Raw genomic sequence first — 20908 nt, 5'->3', positions numbered from 1 at the left:
TGCTTCTGTCTTCCTGGCACTGGGATTACAATCATGCTCCACCAAGCTGGGTTTTTCAGCTTGGGTTCTGGGGGTTGAACTCAGGTCTTCTTGCTTGCATGGCAACTACTTTACTAATCAAGTTATCTCACCAGTCCTTGCCACACTGTAATGTTGATAATGAAAACTTACAAGAAAGAGACAAAGGAAGCCCGTAGACTCTGCATCCAGACTCCTTGAATGGTAACTTTTTATCCAGGTGCTTGTGGTCTATCCTGGCTTCACTACACATGCACATATTTTTCCATAGGTGGATATATTTACATGTGCACACATCATATTATTTACTTTTCTGTGACTCTGATAAAACACCATGATCGGGGCTGGAGAGATGGCTCAGAGGTTAAGAGCATTGCCAGCTTTTTCTAAGGTCCTGAGTTCAATTCCCAGCAACCACATGGTGGCTCACAACCATCTGTAATGGGGTCTGGTGCCCTCTTCTGGCCTGCAGGCATACACACAGACAGACTATTGTATACATAATAAATAAATATTTAAAAAAAAACACCATGATCAAGGCAACTTATAGAAGGAAGGGTTTATTTGGGCTTAGATTTCAGAAAGTTAGGGTCCATAATGGTGGCATATATGGCAGCTGAAGCTCGGAGCTGAAAGCTCACTTCTCAAATTGCAAGCACAAATCAGAGAGTGAACTGGGAATGGCATATGGCTTTACAACCTCAAAGCCCGTCCCTTGTGATGTACTTCCTTCAGTAAGCCCACATTTCCTAGATTTCCCAAAACAGCTCCACCAACATCCATAGATGACATTCTCATTCAAACTACCTCGCCACACAGGAGTGTGCCTGCAGGTATGTGCAAACCATTGGGTAGACTGTGTTAGGGAAATTTCCTTAAACAACATGCTCAAATGGTGTCGGAAGGGGGAACTAACTTGTTTAAAATACAATATCTGGTCTACCCCTAGCCCTTTGCCACATATGTATTTTGAGTCAGAGTCTTTCAGTGTTGCCCAGACTGTCCTCAAATGCACATTTTTTTTTTGTCTTTGCAGTCTACGTGCTGGATTAAAGGTTTACATTACCACACCCTGCTTTCTCCAATATTTAATTAACTAGTGAAGTAATGTGTGTTCATGTGGGTGCCCTTGTGAATGTGTTTATGCAAAGGTCAGAGGTCAAGCTGTGGCATTGTTCCTCAGGCACCATTCACCTACTATTTTGAGACAGAGTCTCTCATTGGCCTGGTACTCATCAATTCAGACAGGCTGACTGGCCTGTGGGCCCCAGGAACAACCTGTCTCCACCTCCCCAGCTTCAGGATTTCAAGCATACAGCACTGAACTGCCCTTCTTTCCTGGACTCCAGGGCTTAGCCTCAGGTCCGCATGCTTGCACAACAAACACTTTATTGACTGAGTCTTCTTCCCAACTCCTCAATGCTTTTGTTAAAGCAAATGTAATTGATAGACTCATAGCATGAACATCCATGGCATTTCAACTTAGTTTTCCGAGAAGCAGCGACTCTCAGTACGGACTCTGGTTCTGAAGTGAGTCCTCACCACTGATGCTGCCTCTCTTTAACCAAGCACTCTGCTAGTGGGATGGGTTCGTGGACTCTTATGGAGGGTGAAGGTTCGCACCCCGGGGGAAGGCCTATTTTATAATCATTTTGTGCTTTCACAACCCCAGGGCCTTCCCTAGGGTGGAAGTTCTTATTTAAGAGTGATCTTGCCCGTAAGGGGATATTTGGCAATGTCTGAGGACATTTTTTGGTGGTCATTTGGGGTGGGGGTGGGAGCTGCCACAGGCTTCTGGTAGACAAGATCAGGGACACTGCTTACAATACTTAAGACAGCCCCATAGCCAAGAATTATCCAGTCCCAAATGTGAGCAGTGCCCAGGTGGGTGGGACAGAGGCGTACAAGCATTTATTCAGGAATGGACAATGTCATGGGGAAGATGACGCAATGTATGGCTTGACCTTAGGGCTTACAGTACACCCAAGCCTAGTAAAGGCCCTAGAACCGTGGTTCTGAACCGACGGGCTGCAACCCCTTTAAGGATGAACGACCCTTTCACAGGGGTTTCCTAAGACCTTCAGATATTTACATTACAATCCTAACACTAGCGAAACTATAGTTATGAAATAGCAATGAAAATAACTTTATGGTTGGGGTCACCGCAGAACTGCATGAAAGGGTTGCAGCATTAGCAGGGCGTGAACTCCTGATCTGGTAGGTCTGTAGTGAAGTAATGAAAATGAGTAGCTGCTTGTCTTTTTTTTTTTTTTTTTTTCCTTGATGGACCTAGCTGTTCTTGGGGGCTGCTTGGGGAACTTCAGCCAATATGACCATGACCTCCATGGCAGTGACAATCAGGGTTTCTAGTCTGAACTCCTTAAGGGTAAGTCCAGCAGTCTGGCTGTCTTCAACTCAGTCGTGTTAAACTGAGTCATGAGCGGTGCCCGGAGGCCAGGGATGACACCAACACGGTGTTCCCTCCTCTTCTCAATTTGCTGGCTGAGATGTAAATACCAGTGATTGATAGTGTAACTGGCGCCTCACTTCATAAGTCAGGGGACATCTATTACAAAGTTAAACCCACAGAGACACGTGTCACTCTGCCCGTGTGATTATTTTTGATGACTTAGTGCTAATTGCCAACCTGACAGAATCTAGCATCTTCTGGGAGGTGAGCCCCTGGCTGTGCCTTCCGGGGATCGTCTTGATTATGTTAATTGATGCGGCCCATTTTAATTGTGGGTGGGGCCATTCCCTGAGTTTGGGATCCTGGGCTGTGTAAAAGGAGAGAGTGAGTTGTGCCCAGGGATCTATCCTTGGCCGTGATTCCCACAGCGTGGCCTTCCCTGCAGTGGCTGACTGTACCCTTCAACTACAAACTCCCTCGAACCCCTTGCTTTCATGGGGGGGCGTTGCCCTTTAGTCAACTGGATCTTCCCGCCCGTGCCCCATGCTGCAAAACCCGGGCTGGGGAATAAGAGAGCCCTTGGAAGAGTGAGCCTCTCGGCGGTGTCAGTGTATGCGAGAATGAACTGTCCCTGAAGTTGCTCTTGTAGGGAGATTCTGTCATAACAGCGAGGAAAGAAGTGAAGACAATTTTCTTTCACATTTGGGCTTTAGCTCTAGGCTCTGTCTAGAGGGATTTCAAATGGAAGCCAAGAAGCGCGCTTTGCCGGATCCTCCAGCGGCAGCCAGTCTCTACTGGAGATCTTTCTCCGCACACAGAGGCACACAGAAGTTAATGTTTAGCTTTCCGTATTGTGACAGAGGCTCCTGGCTGCCGTCTGTGACCCACTCTCCCCTCCCTAACAGAACCACAAGTTTATTTGAACTACCAATACACCCAACACAGAGACAATATCCCTGCTTGACTTAGAGCCAGCGCTGTGTGTGACCGCAAACGCATAGGACTTTTGGGAAGACTGTGGAAAATGTTGGTAATTCTAGGAGGTGCCCACTTATTTTCTTTCCCTACATCTATTGGAATGTACCCCGATTGCACGTAGGATACCTTGGTTCTTGCATCCATCTTGGGCCGTAAGGTGATCTGGAAAATAGAAAACATTCTCTCAGCGTTAGTGAAGCAAAAAGAGGAGCCTGCATACCACAACTCTGCCACACCACTGTTAGACTACTTGCTTCTAGGATTTTCTTTTATATGTCCAAGAAAAAGGTTCTAACCTATTTGAGCTGTTGAGTTGTGCATGTCATTTCAGTTTTAGTAGATACACTTTTTAAAACTGTTTTTAGTGATCTATACAGTTTTCTCCTCTCCCCTCCCTTCTTCCCCTTCCCCTTCCTAGACATACTTAATGGCTTCTAAACTTGGCATGTAGTACACGTGCACACATGTAGCGTGTGCATATGACTTCTCATGAGTTAGGAAGTTTGCAGAGAGCTACATTAGAAGCATGTGTTAACTGTGATTACACGCCTTAACACGGGCAGTGTTTGGCCCACGCGGAGGAAGTGAGTTCTTTGGAGAAAGGCCCATTTTTTATTCTGCTCATCGTCTATATCCCCTGCTCAACAGCTGCTCCACTGTTGAGCACATGCCTAGAGCCCCGCCTGCATCAGACAGAAAAGGGCACAGTGACCTTCTTACCCAAGCTTTAAATTGGGCTCCTTTGCTTCCTGACTGGTTGACAGTACCCAGGACCCACATGACTGGGCAGAGGCAGTCTCGAATAGTGCAGAAGGACAGAAACCAACTCCTTAGCTTAGACTGAAGCTAAGAGAGCTGTGGAGTACCGTCACTGAGGGGTCTTGCAGGAGGAAGATGTAACAGGCCCCTAGACCTTAGCACAACTGACGTCATAATGAAAGTACCATTCAGGCCTCCAAATCCAGCACATAGATGGGTCAAAACAAGAACACCCAGTTCATCAAAGTCCATAGTTCTGAAGTCCATCAAAGTCCGTAGTTCTGGAAAGCCCCTAAATGTGCTGACCTTGCTTTTTGGCTTCTGCAGTTCCGCTTCTGGCTAACTCAGGTGTGCCAACCCAAGATGTGGTTTTGTTCTTTTTTAAAAAATATTTATTTATTTATTTATTTATTATGTATACAATATTCTGTCTGTGTGTATGCTTGCAGGCACCAGACCCCATTATAGATGGTTGTGAGCCACCATGTGGTTGCTGGGAATTGAACTCAGGACCTTTGGAAGAGCAGGCAATGCTCTTAACCTCTGAGCCATCTCTCCAGCCCCCTGTGGTTTTGTTCTTAAAAGCTCACTCTGAGAAAGACTTAGGACTGTACTTGGGTCCTGAACTCCCAGCGTAGTTGCCGACTGGCTAATAATAAGGACTTTCTAGGATTGAATCTGTGTCTAGTAGTCTTCTCTGGTGGATAACTCACATTTCTGGAGGCCCCAAAAGATTCCCAGAGACCAGATCTCAGGACACTGGGGGTCTTGGAGCCCCTTGGAGCAGGGAGGAGTGCAGTGGTCAAGGGACTCATAGGGGTGTGCATCCAGAAATGTTTTCGGGTTCTACAATTCAGTCACCGAAAAAGGGAACAGAATTGGAAGTCACCTACCTGGTCTAGCACCTCCAGAGGCAAGTCTGGCTAAGGTACCTTTTATTTAGGACACAGAGGAGGGGCTAACAATCCAGTTTTGGGGATCCGGATGAGATATTACTAGACTCTCCTGCTCTGTTGAGGTGTATAAATGTGTAGTGTCCACCCCTGAGTATCTTTACTGTGTGTCTCTGTCAGTTCTCTTGGTTGGAGAGACAGATTTAAAAGGGAAGGGAGAGACTACCAGGGGCCTCAGTGCCCCCTACCCCCGGCCCAAGGCAGTGCATGCTCTCCTGCCGGCTCACGGGCTGTGCGTGGCTAACCACTCACACCATGCACCGTCTTCCTGAGACTGTGACTGCAACAGCATCGGTGGCAAGTATGGCTCCATTGGTGGTGACAGAGGGGTGGCTCTGCCCTCAACCCAAGGGGAATTTTGTGGACCAGGATGGATATGGTGTTTCCCGACCTTCTATGAAATCGATTGACCCTCTTTTGGAGTTGGCTGGCCCAGGGATTGTTAAGGCTATCTAGAAGAGGCTAGCTGGGAGACCCCCGCCCACCCTTCCCTGTTTCCCGTTATCAACCAGTGGCTTTCTCTTGTGTGTGGATACCACCTAACCCCTTCACCCCTGCTTAAAACTTGGGCTCCTTGTTGGGAATTCGAATCCTTTTGGCTTGGCCAGGTCACCCAGAGAAATCCCAAATCTCTGCCCATTCATTCAATCCCCAGGAAACTGACCGAGAGCACCTCCTCTGGTCCCAAGACCAGGAGTATTACTGTTCTTTTTCTCCTTGTCTCTTGCGCTTCTTTTTCTGCACTCCCCATTAACAGTCTGGTTCAGTACTTGTATAGAATAGAGAAAGGCCTGGCCTCTTGTGGGAGTGGGGTGGGGTCCTGTCTACTACCACCTGCTTGACTTGTATAGAACAGAGAAAGGCCTGGCCTCTTGGGGGAGTGGGGTGGGGTCCTGTCTACTACCACCTGCTTGACTTGCATAGAACAGAGAAAGGCCTGGCCTCTTGGGGGAGTGGGGTGGGGTCCTGTCTACTACCACCTGCTTGAGAGTGGTGTGCACACAGCACGGAGGAAATCCTTCCATGAGTTGTGTACTTCCTGTAAAGGGGAAGCAATGTAGCTCAGATAGAGTGGATTTTCCCCTCGTCTCTGATCAGATAGCTATCCCAATACTGACCAAGGTAAGGAAGCTCTGGACAGTTTTTGCCAGGCCGTCTCTAGAATTGAAGGAAGTTGCTAGAAAATAAAATATTGGTTTTGTTATGCGGTTGATCTAGATTTTAGAAAAGAAACTTCCAAAGTTATAAGGGTTTGACAGTATGCATAGTTATATAATAGTTATATACAACTTCCAGTTATTGGAGGTTGCTCAAAAGGCTTACAATTTGACTCTGTAGAAGAAAAGCAAACAAACAAACAATGAATAAATAAAAGAGATCCCAGAGGGGTAAGCCAGAGACAGTGCAAAAGGAAGGGGGAGAGAAGGAAGCCCTGTCCTATGTAAGTGCTCAGACATTGGGACCCTGGAATGAGGCCAGCGTCCCATCTCTCTGACAGACCTGATTCTGTTTCTGCCTGTTGGCCAGTTTGTTTATGGGCAGTTGACAATACAGCCATGCTAGTATACAAACAAATGACTGACTTTTGGCCAGGACTGTCCCTAACCACCCTTCCCTCTGTAGAGGCCCTCCTGACGGGGACCCCAGAGATAGATGTACAATGCCTAAATCACACATGAGCAGGGACTTCTGGGCCACCCCATATGAGAGTCTGTACAGTTTCAGCCAGTCCATCAACCCAGCGAGCCTGCTGCCAGTTAAGACAGCACCCGAGTTAGGTGCTCTCCAACTCCACCAACCAGATGAGGGGCACACCACATTTATGGTGGTGCACTGGGTGCAAACAGGATCCTTAGCTAAGACTGCTGAGTTACCCAGATCCAGATACTCCTGATTGAGAAAAAAATTCCTAGATTTGGGTTGCCTCTCGCCCTGGGGTCCAACAATGGCCTGACCTTCACAGCCAAAGTTTTCCTAAATCTGGGAAAGTTCCTAAATGTTGATTGGAAACTACACTGTGACTCGGGGCCCCAAAACTCAGGACAGGGAAACTGAATATGTCCTCCAGACCAGAGAAAATTGGGCCGGTCACCAACATTTTGCCCTCCTAAGGGCCCGAGGCACCCTACACTGAGAATTTCAGGGCAGACACTGCTAACCATTCCCTCCCAAGGTCCCAGTGGGTTATGCCTCAGATGGATCTAGAGGCTGTGCCCTTGCAGGTGACTGAGCCTGCCCATAACTTCCAGCTTGGTGATTTTTGTAGGTAAGGGGTTCCTGACCTGGAGCCAATGTGGAAAGATCCATATCCCCTGGTCCTCACTACCCCCCCCCCCAGCAGTGAAACTTGCCAGTATCACCCTGTGGACCCACCATCACACATTGAAGGAGGTCCCAGAAGATGATGACAGATGGGTTGTTACCAACCAGGTCCTCTGACAGTCACTAAATATAAGACTATCACAGGCCCTACAAATATAGTTGTCCTTTAGTGTGTGTGTGTCTGTCTGTCTGTCTCCCCTCTGAAAAGGTCACCACAACATTTCATAGCCAGAATCTAGCTATGAGAAGTAAGGAAGACCAGAACTGGGTCACTCATAGCCAAGCTACCCACTGAGACTCAACCCATCTTCCAGGTAGATCTCTGTAAAATATTACAACCAGAAGGTACGGGGAGGGGGGTGATTTGCTCGCTCCTGGGGAGGAACACACCCTGGGGCTGAGTCCACAGGTGAGAGAAGGGGCTCCAATCTATCCAGTACTGTGCTTGCCTGGCTGATGCCCTTTCTATCCCTGAAGCTGCCAAAAGCCAGGCGAGTCCTCCTTGCAGTACGCTGGTCCCTTCATAGTCCTGGGAAGGAAACCATCGTCATCTATCTGTGGTTACAGGCAATGCAATCCCATGTCCATAAAGGTTAGGGCCTGGCAGGAAGCCAAAGATTATTATTGGGAAACTGGTAGAACCTGGGGAGTCACGTGATACCTGGATGGTCCAGAGCCAGACAACAAATTTACTATCCAAAAGAAACTGTCACCTAGAGTAATCCAGCCCATTGGCTCAAACTGACCCTTTTCCATACCCCTGAGATATAAGCCCTCTAAGGTATCAATCCCCCAAACTCCAATTTCCTCAAGAATTCCTTTGGTCACCTCAGATGCCAAAGGCCCAGGAGGCAGTGGCAGCTGGCCCTCAGTGTTCAGGATGCTGGAAAAAGTACATTGTTTCCTTCCCTCTTAATTGGATATAGGTCAGGACCTCTGGCTGTGCCTGGACTCCAAGCCTCCTTATTATGTTGGGATTGGGACTAATCAAACAGTATTATTCACATAACCCTAACAGCTGTGAATGGGACCAGCCTAAGCTCACCCTGGGGAACCTCTAAGGGAAGGGTGTTTGTTTAATCTCACCAAGATGCCCTTTAAATAGTTACCCACATGCAGATTCCTGCAGTCATATAGAGCAGGTTAATTCCAGGAGTGGCAGTTGAGTGTGTTTCCAGGCCTCAGAGACTACCTGGCTTGCTTGCACTAAAAGCTTAACCAAGTGTGCATCTTCTGAATCGTTTGCACTAGAGGAGACCCCTTTCCCCTTTGCGTCTGTGTGCATGCATGCTATACCACAGGTGTGCATCTATAATGGAAAAGAGAGCCCACCTAAATCTAGATTCTGGGCTTCCCTGTGTGCAGGGAGCTGTCCCCAGTCTCATTCTTCTGTTGATGGGGCCTGGCATTGGGGGCTGCACTGCAGTTGTGGCTTCATCCCTAGTTATGAGGGGCAAAAACTTGAAAGAACTCAGTGCGTAAGTAGACATAGGCTTGGCCCATCTAGAAAATGCTACTTCCTGTGTGGAAGCCCAGTTAGACTCCTTAGCCAAGGCTGTCTTTCAGAATCACAGAGGACAGGGCCCCCCCTTCACGAGACAATGAGGTCTCTGTATGACATTGGGAGAAGTTTGTTATCACTATGCCAGTTAGCTGGGGGTAATTAGAGAAAGTTTAGCCATTTAGCCATGGTCAGAAATAACTTTCAGGTGAGAGAAAGGAGACACCAAGAATCTAATAAGGGATACTAGTCTTTGTCCTCCTGGTTTCCTGGTTAGCTATTCTACTTACAGCCACGGCTAGGCCACTGATCCTTTTGTTCCTAGCTTTCACTAAGGAACCCTGCTTACTCAATTGTCTATTTAGTTATATAAAAGAGAGATTAACTTTTGTTATACTACTAATGCTAAGGAGAAGATATAAGGCCCTGCCCTCAGATGAGACCACGGTTTGACTCATGCCCATAGAACCAGTAAGGAATGCAATAGGCCCCCAGACCTTAACACAACTGACACCATAATGGGACAACCATTCAGGCCTCAGAACCCAGCATGCAGGCAGCAAGACCTGCCGAAATGAGAACAATGACCATCAGAGTCCATAGTTCTGGGAAAGCCCCTAAATACATTAGCCTTGGCTTTTGTCTTCCGTAGTTCTGCGCCTGGCTAACTGCTTGATAATTGAGGTGTGTCAACTAAAGGTGCGGTTTCTGTGCTTAAAAGTTCCCTCTGAGAAAGGCTCAGGACTGCGTCCTGAATGTCCAGTGTAGCCACGGGTCAGCTCACTGTTGGCTTGAGCCCATGTCTGAGTGTCTTCTCTGGTGAACACCTGACAACAGATGGGCTTGGCAGCTAAGAAAGATCATCTTAGGGTCCTCCAGGATGCTACCCTGACACCACAGGGATTCTGTGAGTGTTAGTACCCTTTCCAGAGGGCTGGCCTCTCTTTGCCTCATCTCTCTCCTTCTTGCCTCCCTCCTACCCTTGCCCTGGGGAGTAGTAGTAGCAGAGGTCGGTTTATGTTGTGCGTCTGTCACATGACAGCTCATGCTCCTGTCACATGACAGCTTATGCTCCTGTCACATGACAGTTCGTGCTCCTCCCAATTTCCTATCCCTGTATTGTCCCCAGGTCTTATTATCATCATTCCCAGTATCCGGAAGGACAAACCGAGGCTCAGTCCTACTGTGCAAAATGGCATGCTTCCAAACAAGGTCATTGCCTAAGGTCCTGGGAGGATGTGACTTCTGCTGGGAACACTATTCAAGAGACTTATAACACCCAAACGTGTAACTGCTGGGGCACACTCAGTCTTATGTAAAAGCCATCTGAGGCAATGCGGAGTTCTGAGAGTGTGTTCCCTGGGGAGGAATTCCACGCCAGATGGCCTGTGTGTGTCTCAAAGCCCAAGCTGCATCCTAAGATGTATTTCGCTCAACAGGCTTGCGGACAAGCCCAGCCTATTTGGCTTTTACTGGGTGTCACCGGTCCATCGATCAGGCACACCCGCATCCAGAAAGCTGTTTCCCTGCATTTTTTATGGCTGCTGGAGACTCCATTAAAGGTGCATTCAGTCAGTGCTTGACAGTGACAGAGCCCAGTCGCTCACCAGCCCTCTCTGAAAATTTATAGGGATCGTAAAAGCCTGGCAGGGAATCCTCTAGCCCCAGCTTTGGGGTTGCAAAGTGGCTCCTTTTGAAGGCAGTGTGCCACTGGAGACCATTTAGTCAACTGAATCTTCCCACCCTGGCCTCAAGCCACAAAACCCAGGCTGGGGAATGATCGAGCCCAGGGACGAAAGGAAACAGTGTCTGCTTAGCCGCATGTCCCCTTCTTACCTTTCCAGGGGCTGGGAGCTTGCCAATGGAGTGCTGTCCTTTGCCATTGTTTGCCATCTAAAGTTCTGCTCTGTTGAAATAACTGGAGTTGTGGGGTTGGCCACGTACCTGCCCCAGCTCCCCACCCCCACACTGCATCTGCAGCAGCATGTGGCAGACCTCTGGGCTGGCCAGTTTGAGACCATGCTAGAGAAAACCATCCCAGTGATTTTGGGGTGGTCCAGCTGATTAGTGTCCCATACTTCGCCTCTCTCTGTCCCCTCACCTCCAGATGTGGTTTCAGCACTCACAGCTGGACAATCAGACTCCTTCTAGGTCACCAGTTGGCACTGTTAAATGGCTCACATTCTACAGAGATGGCATGATTTTTGGTCTGTGGTCCTCAGCCCTGTCCCCTGCATCCTTCCTCTTCCTCTGCTCTTGCCTGTATCCCAAGGGGCTGGTCCTGCAGGCTACATTGCACAGGCATCCTTGTTAGCTGCTGTCCAGTTTCTTTGGGCTTTTGAAAGGCACTTGTGGACTGGAAGACAAGGGAAGGAGAAGCCAGACAACGGCTTCTCTGCCTCCCTCCTGTCTGGAGCTCCTCTCTGGCTCCTGCTTCTATCAGGTGTCCCCAGCCTCTGTGTTTGCCCACCTGACTGCTCTTTGTCTCTGCTGTCAGGGCAGAGGCAACCTTCCAGTTGTCAAACAACTCTAGACTGCCTACTGTCCCCAGGTCATCGTCTCCTCAACACTGTCCCCACTTCTGTCATCAGCTCCCAGAATGACACGGCTTCCAGCGTAGCTACCCAGTATGATTCATTTCCATGAATGATACAGGAGAAAAACCACGTGGAGCTGCACGCAACAGGGTAGCATTCAGTGGAGAACGAGGGAAAAGGCCAGGAAAACATCGCTGAGAAAGAGGAAAAAGGAGTCCTCAGCACGGCTGAACTCCTGGATATAGCTTTGCCTGAAGCTCTTGGTGTTCTCATAGAAACAAACTCTTCTGCCTTATTTTTTTTTATTAATATTTTTTCTCTTGATTTCACTAAAACTCCGAGTCCTTTCAGAAATGCTGGATGCAGTGAGAAGCCAGCGAAATACTTTTTGCTTGCTTTTGCTTTCAGTGCGCTCAGAAGATTCCACCAGCGTCAATGAATTTCCTCAGGGAAGAAGTGATTGTGGAAAATTCACCAAAGAATCTTCAGTTAGGCCAGTATGAGGTGTTAGAACTCCAGTGTTCTGGGAAGAGCCTAAGGAAAAACTAGGTCTTGGTTATGTATTGATGTTGATCCTAAAACTTTGTATACAATTCTGATTAATATAAAGTCTCTGTATTCATATGGCTATATGCATATGTTAAAATTGGTCAAATCACATACTATATGTGCAGTTTAGCGCATATCAATCATATTTAATGGAATGCTAAAAGACAGAACTTAAAAATGGGAATGATATTCAACCTTAAAAAGAAGCTGTTGTCACCTGAGTACTGTTTGGCCTGCGGATGAATCGCAGACTTACCTTACTGAGAAGGAAGGCAGACACAAGTGAATCTGTTGTACCACTCCCTGTGTGAGCTTTTCCAGAAAACAGCGAAGAGTTCTCTGGGAGTCTCTTGAATAGGAAATCCCATTGCAACCCACAAGCCAATTAGAGACTCTGCCTTAGGACTGAGAGATGGCTCGGTGCTTAAGAGTACTTGCTGCCCGTGCAGAGGACCAGAGTTTGGTTCTTGGTACCCAAAACAGGAGGCTCACAACTGCTTATAAGTTCAACTCTAAGAGATCTAACACCATTTTCTGACCTCTGCGGGCACCAGTACTTCCACACTCTTTACAGGTGGGTGGTGAGGCACCTGAGAGGTAGCTGGCCACATTGTTAAGATCTGTAAATCTGCTGCCCCACTGCCAAGAGACCTAGAAATTCTTGAGAATTGAATTGATGACAGCGAATTATTTTTATGCTCACAGAGTGACTTTGAAGTGCTCCGACCTCACTCGAGAGGGCTCTGACCTCTGGCCTGATGATTATAAAAGTGTTTTGACATGAGTCTCTGAGGATGGGTGACCCAGAGTATTGGTGATATTGTGGCTGATGACAGTGAGACATCCATTGGGACCTAAGGCTTACTCTGGTACTAAGGCAGAGCAAGGAAGAGACAGGAGTGTGGGACTGTGGGTTCAAGGAGGGCAAGCTGACCCCCTAAACTGTGGCCAGAAGTGGTAACCAGAGGACCAGTTTGTACTTCCTCTTCCTCCCACCTTTTCTTCTTTGTTCCATTGTTCTTGTTGACAGAACCCGAGCATCCACTCCCATATGCCACACGACGCCAGATTTAGCAGCTTTAAAACACAGCCCCATGCTCTGTCCTTGAGGGTCTTTGAGGACCAGGAACTTGACCATGGCTTGGCTGGGCCCTCCACTTCGAGTGTCCCACAGTTAAGGGGTCTAACTGGGGTCTTTGGCTTCATCTACTAGTGTGACTGGGGCAGAATCACCTCCAGTTACTCAGTGTGGTCACCTTTGGGCTACTGGACTGGGCATCTTGGCTCTATTGGCTGTTGCCAGCGGCTGTTCTCACTTCCTTGCTACACGGTGCTATCCAATGGGGGAAGCAGGCAAGTACTGCGAGAAAGAGAGGGTGAGGAGGAGAGAGCAAGACAGGTGAGGAAGGAACAGAGAAAGAGTGGAGCAGGCAGAAGGCACAGACGTGTGTACTCCATCTCAGAGACGGTACCCGGTTACGCTTGCTGTGTTTTGTCTGTCAGAAGCAAACGGCAGTCTGGGAAGACCGTTTGGTTGGTGGAAAGTGCACACTGCTCCTTCAGAGCAGCTGAGTTGAGTTCTCAGCACGCATGTCAGGTTGCTCACAACTGCCTGTATCTCCGGCTCCAGGGAGATCCAACACCCCTGGTCTCTGTAAGCGCCTGGACTTGTGTGCACCTATCCCCACACAAATAGACACATAATTAAAAATCAATCTTGAATAGAGTACAGTGTGGTGATATGTGCTTGTAATTCCAGCCCTGGGAAAATAGAGACAGGTACATCCTTGGGGCAGTCAGCCTAGCCTACTTGGTGAGTGCCAGGCCAGTGAGAAACCCTGTCTGCAAGAAACGTTGGCTGGTACACACCTGAGAGTACCCCCTGGACTCCACACTCATGTGCACACACATGCACAAACACCCATAGTTGTGCACACCCCCCCCCCCCCCATAAATAACTGAGCTCCTAGCTCTACGTCTGAATGGTGGAGACTGCATAAGGACATAAAAACAAGGAGGCAGGAGTTGTGGAGACGACTGTGGATGACTGTCAGCCACCACAATGATCATTTATGGCCCCTGCACTGTGCCAGGTTCTAGGTCAGGTGTCGAAGCTCCTTATTCTAAGATGAACAAGAGGGGGTTCTGGCCATAGTGGTGTTCCGGTATGGATGGGAAACACATAAAATGGGGCACACGGCCATGGGCACAGATTTTACCGCAGTAGAGAACAATAGAGAAAACTCTGCTTTGGGAGCCAAGTCACTTCCCTTGTCAGACTGGGGTGCTGGCCAGGTGCCATAGCCGGACATTTTTTGTTCCTACCCAAACTCATGTTGAACTTGGTCCCCAGTGCTGTGGTTTTGGGGGCTGGTGGGGTATTTGAGAGATAATTGGAGCACAATCTACAACCTCCAGCAGTTCTAAATTGAATGTCTTTTTTGAGGGATGAGTGATAAGTTCCTGTAGGAGAGGATTGATCATGCAGCTGGCCCTCACCATAGGCTCTGGGGCTTGAATGCAGGTCCTCAAACTTGCAGGGCAAGTGTCTCTACTCTCCTAGCCATCTTCCTGGCTCTGCATGTACATTTTACTATGCCTGCAGAGCCAAGGCAGCTATTACCATGCTTTGAGAGCAAAAAGATATCCAGAGAAGCTTCCAGTCATTTCATAGGCCTGAGCCCATTTGACTTGCACAGAATATCTCACTCTTTAGAGTAGCTTTGTAAAATAGGTAGTGATGTTAAACTACTTTGCAGATGAGGAAACCAAGGCGCAGGCAGATAAGTGATCTATACAGGTTTCCAAATTCATTGGAAGAAAAGCCAGGAACCTGATTTAGGCAGTAGGACTGGAGTTCCTCAACACAGGGGCCAGAATTCTTCTGGACTTGGTTTTAATCAATGGGGTTTCTCATAAGCATGTAGCATAGTTCCCGGGAGATGCCAGGTCAGCCAGAATCAAATAGGAAGAGGATGGAGGCTCCGTGTTACGGTTCAGGAACACACACACACACACACACACACACACACACACACACACACGGAGAGAGAGAGAGAGAGAGAGAGAGAGAGAGAGAGAGAGAGACATGATTATGAACTTTGACTCCCAGAGTCAAGCTACCTTAATATTTGTCATAGGGTGTGTGTATCTACCCCCAGGATAAAGGTCTCTCACTCTGCCGTGGAGAGAAGACAGTGTTTGGGCTATGGCTTCTATCTCAGCCCCATGTGTGAAATGAACTCTCATGAGCATGGTTTGATTATCATCAGATCAGGTTGCTATGGCTTCCTTGGCTTTTTCTTGCCCCTTCTCTCACCACACAAGAATGAAGTCTGTGTCTTCTCATGAAGAAAGGTTGTTTTCCTCCGCTGTGGAAAATGCTGGGTGAAAAGACTGAGCCTGTGCGTGTCTGTTGTGCGGTGCCACCTTGTCTGGAAGGCATATGGCAGCTGCCTGTGTGACTTCTTCTGCTTCCTCCTAACAGGTTGGTGGGGAGGCACAACAGACAGCATCCTAAGGGGAGAGGAGTGCTCAGGGAAGGTGGTGGAAGACAGGCCCCGTTGCTGGCCTATTTGATTGACAACACAACCTCCCACTCCTTCCAACCAGAGACTTCCCTTTCTACAGCTCGAGTTACATCCCCTAAAGCCACAAGAGTGGGCTGGAAAACGCATCTCAGTCAATTAGCATCTTGTCTTTCAACATGGTATTTGGCAGTCAACGGATTCCTTTCAAGAAAAAGAACACGGCCACATTTAATGATTTGGGAGGTACACCTCGAAGACATGATCCACAATGACAGTGTAGAGGAGGAAGGTCTGATCTTGAGCTAGGCAGTTCGCCTGTGAGTCCTGCCTCTGCTGTGTGGTAGCCTGGGGGGTTACAACAGCAGCAGAGTGTTGCTATTTTGTGCCACTCACAACAGGGATACATAAGGGAAATTTAGTTAGGCAGTTTATATGTGTTTATGTATTTGCGTTCATGTGTGTATGTGTTTGTGTGTGTCTGTGTACACACAGGTGTGTAGAAGTCAGAGGTTGATTTGGTTGTCTTCCTCAATTGCTCCCCAGCCCCCTCAGTGTGTGTGTGTGTGTCTGTGAGTGTCTGTGTATGTACTTTGTGTGTGTGTGAATGTGTGTTCATGTTTGTGTACTCACACGCGCGTGCGTGTGCATGTAGAAGTCAGAGGCTGATGCTGGGTGTCCTCCTCTCTGACTTTCTCCATATTACTTTTTGAGACATGATCTCTCTTTTTTTTTTAAATTGATTTTATTGAGCTATACATTTTTCTCTGCTCCCCTCCCTGTCTCTTCCCTCCCCTTCAACCCTCTCCCATGGTCCCTATGCTCCCAATTTACTCAGGAGATCTTGTTTTTTTCTACTTCCCATGTAGATTAAATCTATGTATGTCTTTCTTAGGCTCCTCACTGTTGTCTAGGTTCTCTGGGATTGTGATTTGTAGGCTGATTTTCTTTGCTTTATGTTTAAAAACCACTTATGAGTGAGTATATGTTTAAAAAGCACTTACGAGTGAGTATATACCTGCGGCCCAAACTGGGGCCCTCTCCGAGCGGGGTGGTGAGTTCCCAGAGAGCAGGGCTCCACACATGGGCAGACTGGGCAGTAGAGGCCTTGAGTGGGCTGATGCCTCCCTCACCGGAGCTTGGAACAGACTCACGGCCAGTGCAGATACATGATCTCTTGCGGAAGCTTCACTGTACGTGAGACCTGCCATTGAACCGCTGTTTTTCAATTACACTGTGTATGACTAGTTTTGTCTTGGCTATGTATTGCCTGTTCTGGAAACAATTAAATAAATTCCCTTCTCTGTCTACCAATGACACACGCCAGCCCAACAGCAAGGACAGACGATACCCTCATGATGTAGCATATTCTTCATAAAAGATCCATTCTGGCTGTTCATCTGACCAGCCTTGTTATTGAGATTATAAGGTTGGCAATGGGAGCCACATAATTAGTCCTTTCCTAGGAAGAGGTTCGTACAGTCTAGCTGAAGCACAGAGATGGTTGAAAAGTATCATTTTATCAACCAAATTAGCGGTGCATGGGTTACTTGCAGAAACCAAGAGCGAGAAAAGATTCTTTTAGTCATGCCAGAGAGACTGGCGAAAGAAACATTAGAATTGTCTCTAAATGTTGAACAGAGCTCCGTTATGTATGGGGAATAAGCCTTATCCAAGTCTCGTAAAAACAATAAAGCTAACCGGTAGAAATACCAAAGTGGTTATTCCCTGGCATTTAAATACAAGGCTGTCTTAAACATTTTGACACATCCTTTTCAGCTGGTTCATAGCTAATCGTGGAAGACAGGAATCCCTGCTGGGGAAGATTTCATGTCCTGTGCACTTGTCACTGCCTTGTTGACAGGTGGAGAAGGGGCACGAGTCCTGGTTACCTGGCCCTGCTGACACCCCGTTTAGTTAGTGGGTTGACTGAGGATGCCAGGCATGGTGTAAAGTGACCTCCCCACTTTGTGTGTTTTGCCCCTTCTCCCAAGGAAACCTGCTTGAGATAGTGAAGAAACAGACACCAGAACAACACGCAAAGAGCGCAGAAATAACACTGTGCAGAGAGATCTCAAGCCTGGTGGCCTGCCTTGCTGAATCAGAGTGTCCGTGCTCTATCGGTGCCCAGGCTATGGGTTCTAGGAAGCTCCTGGAAGCTCGGTCGTCTTGTCTTCGTTACTCCTCACCTTTCTGGTTGCTTGTCCACCCTCTGGGGTTAGGTCACACAAAGGGTTTGCTAAGTACATTTGGGCTTGCATGACTGAAGTGTGGCTGGTGGGCTATGTGGCAGGCAAAGGCTTCTGCTATTGTGCTTGGGCTCAGTGGAGAAGAGTATGGTGATTGATTGGTAATGCCTACTGTAGTGTAGGACTGAGGAGGTAGATGTGAGGTATGTGTCATTCATTTGCAATGTGCTTCAAGTGTGAAGGGAGAGTGTAGCGTGTTTTACTGGGCAGCTGCTAACCGTTTTCTGTTTCACAGTGCCGGGGTACAGATGACCGTAGTGGCCAAGGAGCTCAGAACAGCTTCCTCTTTCTTGGCTGTTAAGGTGACATGTCATTCTGACAACCAAGTTCCCAGCTCTGGTGCTGTGAAATCTCAAGCTTGTTTCTGTGGCAAATATCTTTGGCATACTAATGCCGCTAGGAAGGAGATCCTGAAGGAGGAGGGAAGAGAGATATGTTATTTTGGCCCTGCTGAAGGTCTTTTCATCAACCCCCATAGGCCAGACATAACAATATGAGTGGTGATTGACTGGTAATGTTTGCCAAAAGTATAAGGCTAGAAAATAATGAGACATATCTCATTTATTTGCAATCTGGACTGTGGGGTAATCTGGTAAGGCATCTCTGGTATGAAAAGGAAGACTGTGCCCAGGACATAAGTGCTGGGGAGATGTACTGGAGCTGGGAGTCAAATCCAAGTCTGTCTGGCCAGTGTGTGCTTTGGTTGTGTTAACTCTTGGTTGAGTTACTCAGCATGACAGCAGCCTTCAGGATGCTGCTCTATAAGAGAAAGAGACTGAGAAGAGCCAAGAAGTCAGTGGTAGCTGCACAAAGATTTCCAGGGGACAGCACTGGAGCAGTGTGATCCAAAAGACTGGATCTGAGAACTCTGATGAACGGCGTTCACTTCCTTAGCTCAGTGGGGATTGAGTCATTCCACCACACCCCCACTGTGCGGACCTGAATGTCTTGCTGAGCGAGGGCCAGTCTGAGAGGAGGGACAAGTAGCCAGGCACGGAGAGCATCCTCCTAAAGAGGCCGCAGGGACTGAATTAGTCACTTCTGAGATCTCCTGTCAGATGACTGATAGAATTTCATCTTCATGTCACCAGAGCCAGCAGCACATGATGTGCCGGGCATCGTCCATCTGTTCCCTGTGGAGGGGAGGGAAGAATAAAAGACTCAAGCTTCATGCCCTTAGGACAGGCCTCTCTGTGCTCCTGCCTGTCCTCTGAGGCTTGACACAGACTTCTCTGGCTAGGGCACCATGACTCCCCAGCATGCTTGTCGTGGGGACTGGGAATAGTCCAATTTTCCGCCCACCCCCTTTATTTTACTCTATCACGTATCCTCTCATTTGTTAAGAGAATCTCTGCTGGAGTGAATGAGCCAGATGTCAGCAGCTGGAGAAATATAATAGTCTTCCCTCTCCTTCCTCCTGGGCCAGCCCTCTCTGACTGTGGAGTAAGGGGTGGGAACTGGCTCAGATCTGGTTTAGATCCAGCCTCCTTTTCCTTTAGAGCCCTAATTGCCCTTTCCGGGGCTGCCTCTCAGATGAGGGCCAGGTGGGGGGTGGTGACTGGCCTCGAAAGTGTGTCCTTAACTGTGGCTCTCATCCCGCTGGCCATGGTCCTCTGGCACATGGCCTTACCTAACCGCATGGGACACTGGGAAATGTGGTGTTGCTGAATCTTCTGGAGGACTAAGGGATGGAACTGAGTGAACCTGTGGCATCAATCACTCTGCCTCAGTTTCTATCTAACCTAGTCTAGACTGTGGGCATGGTGGCACACGTTCATGAGTCTAGCACAATGGAGACAGGTCAGAAGTCCAAGGCTGCTGTCTTCAGTTACGTAGCAAGTTAGAGGCAAGCCCAAGCTATGTGAGAGCCTGCCGCCAACCAAAGTTCAACTTGATATCACGAAGACAAACAGATCAATAGCAATAGGAAGAACAAAAGGGGTGGCACCAGGTCATACTTGACTGCTGGTTCATTCCCGAAAGTGGCAAAATGGCTAGACTTCACAATCAAGACTCTTAGACAATACACTGTCTCCTAAAGGCATACAGTGGGTACAGAATACCATATCAATATAGGATAGTACATACTTATATTAGTTTTACCTGAAGTCTTAAGAAAATTAATGACTTTGAATTTTTACTTTTTAAAAATGAATAGGGACTTGTATGCCCAGGATATGTTGGGGATTGTGACCTTCCTCGGGTTGACTGTGTTACTGTTACAGGGACCAGAGACAACTCTGGCATGGTTTATAGTCAAATGAAAGACTTTACTCCAGCTGGCTGGGACTACACTCAGGTATTTGGGAACTAAGTATAGCCCTGAGCATTTAGAGAGAGAGGCTTTTAAAGGCAAGAAACCCACATGCTGGTATGTTCCCCCACTTCTTCATGGGAAGGTTTGCACAAACAAGGAGTTTAACAGAAGCTAAGCTAAACCCTTATCTGGAGGGAGTTCTGCACAAGCAGGAAGTTTCAAAAAGCTAAGTTAGGCTAGCTGGGGTGAGTTAGGTAATTTTCCACGGGGATTTTCCTTCAAGGAGATCAAATTCTAGTTAAACCTGAAATGGCTTCAGCAACAATATAAGATGGAGGAACTTCTGCTGTCTTGCCCTGTCACAGTACATGTTTTCAGGTCCCCTTCCAGACCCCAGAGAAAAGGGTCCTCCTTTCCTTTGCTTTGTGTTCAAGAGCATGAAAAGAAACTGTGACGCACTTGACCAGAGCTGTTTCTTTATTATCTTTTTCTCAGTTCTGAGTCATAGGTACTTCCAAAAGACTGGATGTTAACCTAAGATCACGAGATAACATCCCCTAAGACAGTGAGGAGTCAGATTCAGTACTACAGGCTTACATGGCTTTAGTTCCCTATTACTGACTAGTAGACCGTCCTAACATCGAACTGTTAGAAAAGCTGGTTGCTTATATTATGGTTTTGTGGACCAGCCATTGAGGTCACAGCAGCGGGGTGATTCTTATGTTCCTCAAGGTTTCTCCAGCTGGCTTGGTGTGGCACTGACAAGCGTATCTGAAGGCTTTACCTAGACATCTGGCACTTTGGCACAGCCAGCTGGAAGATGTCAGTCGGGGTTTCTGTCTTGCTCA

This window comes from Microtus oregoni, unplaced genomic scaffold, assembly GCF_018167655.1.
Source record: "Microtus oregoni isolate MIOR12 unplaced genomic scaffold, Mior012 000002F_ref0000024, whole genome shotgun sequence".
NCBI classification, from domain to species: domain Eukaryota; kingdom Metazoa; phylum Chordata; class Mammalia; order Rodentia; family Cricetidae; genus Microtus; species Microtus oregoni.
Note: the sequence above shows the minus strand (reverse complement) of the source record.